The sequence below is a fragment of the Buceros rhinoceros genome, unplaced genomic scaffold, assembly GCF_000710305.1.
Source record: "Buceros rhinoceros silvestris isolate BGI_N320 unplaced genomic scaffold, ASM71030v1 scaffold9041, whole genome shotgun sequence".
In the NCBI taxonomy this organism is placed as follows: Eukaryota; Metazoa; Chordata; class Aves; order Bucerotiformes; family Bucerotidae; genus Buceros; species Buceros rhinoceros.
This window is the reverse complement of record NW_010396022.1, coordinates 65788-68902: the sequence shown is the minus strand read 5'-3', so window position 1 is coordinate 68902 and position 3115 is coordinate 65788. Positions and strand designations below refer to the sequence as shown.

The 3115-nt window shown below is 48.3% G+C and overlaps 1 protein-coding gene across 1 annotated transcript in view; it reads right to left on the bottom strand.

Moving 5' to 3' along the window:
* The window catches only part of SEMA5B (sema domain, seven thrombospondin repeats (type 1 and type 1-like), transmembrane domain (TM) and short cytoplasmic domain, (semaphorin) 5B), a gene marked incomplete at its 5' end in the record, with an annotated part of 105576 nt that overhangs the window by 45022 nt on the left and 57439 nt on the right, over positions 1-3115 (bottom strand). The gene's annotated exons all lie outside the window — the stretch shown is intronic.

Sequence of the window (3115 nt, the reverse complement as noted above, 5' to 3'; positions counted from 1 at the left end):
AAAGAGTGAATGGGAACATAAAGTACAGTAAAATAAACTGCTTGGTACAAGGGTAGCAGAAAAGGTGGGCATTCAGGGCCCCCTCTGGTCTCACTCTCAAAGACATTTTCTTCTCCTCATTTGCATGTGTAATCAAAAATTGGCTATAAAATCACTCCAAGGCCCACCTCAGGGTTTCTCAGGTCTCCTCAGAGGCAGATTCTGCAAAGGGGCAATACAGAGATCACAAAGCATTCCCTGCAACCACCAGCTTCATTTTTCTACCTGTCTGCAATTCCTAAAATGAATAATCTCACCCCAGCCTTTGAAAAAACGACTAAACCACCCCAACAGACAGGCTCCACCTGAAAATAACAGACCGGATTTAAGTCCTCACCTCTCTCAGTCTCAGATTCAGGGTTTTGTTCAGACATTTCTAGAGATAGGGAGGTGTCAGTGAGAAAGGTGCAGTTCCGGCTCTCCAAATCTCCCTCCCTAAAGCCTGGAGGCAACCCGAGGTGAAAATCCAAGCTCATTTGAAAATCGCAGGGAGGTTACAAAGAGTTCAAAGCCATGCAAAACCCAGCAGCAAGCCCAGCCAAGCTACCACCCAGCAAAGCAGCCTTCAGAATGCACTGCATGCTCAAAGGGCCTGTAGGTTTTGCCCGTGTTGGACATCTTCCTGGTAGTCTCCGTCGAGATTTGGGAAGCACAACAGGAAAACACACGTACAAAGCAAGGTCCCTGCAGCCAAGTCCAGCCTTTAAATTTGGGCAGCTGACATTACAGATGTCTTCCCCTTGCCCTGCTGCTAAGACTGGCTGTTCTGAAAGGACAGATTGAGATAGGTCAGTGGGCACATACAAAGTGCTGCTCAGACATCCAGACACACACTGGCTCAACAAACTACATCAAGACATGGGGCTGAGTTACTGGTTGCCATTTAAGAGATTCAATTGGTGCCGTGTCAACAAACAAACAGTACAGGCGATGGCAGCAACCCTTTTCCCTTTCCACCTCTTCCCATCGCTGCTGCTTTTTCCTCTGCTGCATTCCTGAGCCTCGGTACCAAGCCCCAAGGTTTTAAAGCAGCATAGCAGAAAGGATCACCGGAGGCGATCAATGCTACGATCAGTTTTCTCTGGATACATGATCGCCTGCTCCTGGGAGAACGGTGACGGCAGGGTGAAGGCAAGGGCTCTATGTCAGCAATCACAAACCCACATCAGCCCCCAGGGTGCGAAAGGCTGCAAAGTTTCCTGATAACGTAAGGCAGAGCAAAGAAAACAAAGTTGTGGTGTTCCTGCCTGGGAGGCACAAATTCTCCATCACCTGCAAGCTGCCGGAGCCCCCATCAAAACGATTACCTTATAAAAACTGCTGAAACTCGAGCTTTCCAGGGAGGCCAGTCAAGAAGTGACAGCACAACAAAAAAAGGAGCAGGGGCGTGTTGTAGGGGAGGGAGCCCTTCTTCCCGTGGTGGCTGTGTATTGGCATGTATTAAACATAGACACAACAATAAGCAATAAATCATGGTCCAGGAGAGGTGCCAGGTGGAATGCACGGGAGGAAATTAAAACATCCTTCTCAACACAGTTCAGTATTGAAAGAAATACAAAGGAGGCCAAGCTGACTTGTCACCTACATAGCCCGGATGCTAAGGGGGAAAAGGGTTTCAGCATTTGCAGCTGAAAAATTCGCAGTTGAGTGATTTCCTAAAAAAAAACAAAACCCCAAAAAACAACCCAAACACCTAAATCCAAACCCTTAACATAAAAAAGTATGAATAACATTGTGAACATCCGTTTAAACACACGAATAAATGATGGCCTTCCTTGGCTTCCCTCTTTTTACCCCCGTTTTTTGAAGCGCAAGGAAGACTCAGCGCGGTGCAAGACTCAGCCACGGGGTGAAGGATCCATGGCAGCGTGCAGAAGCCCCCCAGCTGGCCAGCACCGGAATTCAGCCCATCCTGACCTCCCGCGTCTCCGAACCTACGCACCCTCCGTGCTGTCAGCAGACCCTGCCCCATGCACTTTCCTGTTGCCCAGTGGCTGGCTTAAACTGCCTGAAAGTGTCATTTAACTAGTCAGTGGAGGCCGAGCTGGAGTCTCCTTGCCCCGGAGAGCTGGACTGCTTCCTTACTGCACTGCGGCCACCAGCAGGCACCGGAACCTCTTTGGAGCCGGGTTTGTGCTTTGCTGGGAGAAGCTGGTACTACCAGAGGACTGTCCTGTGGCCCTCAGGTCCTAACGAGACAGTGCTCCTGCTCCTGCGAGGTACCCCTCCAGCCTGCCCCCCAGCCAATGCTGCTCTCCCCTGGGTTGTCCCTTTTTAAGGCAGTTCAGCAAACCTTCAGCATTTGAGTTTTAACGGAAGTGTCGTACAAAGCACTTATACAGGCTGAAACTGGGACACCAGCTATAAATTACTGGAAAGATGAACTCGAGATTAGGGAAGGAAAGGAAAGGAAGAACTCAATTCTCTTGAAACGGGATCATGTAGATATATACACACATAAATATTCTCCAACAGAGACTCTCCAGGACAGCCTGGAGAGGACAGCTGTTCGGTTTTAGCTTTCTAAATCTCTGTTTTTAGGGGCTGAGGACAGGGTGGCACTTTCCAGCCGTGGTTCTCTCTCTCTTCCTGAGCTCTTTTGCATCAGCCTGTCTGTATAAGCAACTCAGCCTTCACATATTAAATGTTTCTGTGTCAAACTTGCAATAATGACCAGGTTACGTTTTCTGAAAGGAGTAATTAAGAGGTTCAGTGGAGATAGAAAGAGCTGGCATTTTTCTACTTAGACAGACATAAATTTAGTACAAGCTGATAGATACACTCTATTTGTTGAAAACAAAGTGACGGTGGTATTTTCTACATCAGTTTTTTTGGCAAGAGAACAGGGCCATCTTGCAGCAGGCCGTGGAAGAGGGAATCCGTTGAGACGTTGCTAACAAAAGGCTTCCCCTTGTCTAGCACAGAGGACATCGGTTTCAGACAAAACTCTCCTCAAGGAAAGCAAGGCAAAAGCGAGACAGGAGAAGGAAGGGTGTTTTCAAGAGATGTCAACAAGCAGCTACCTGCAGCAGACGCCCCTACACACCGGCGAGATTATTTGAGTATGTCTCAAGCC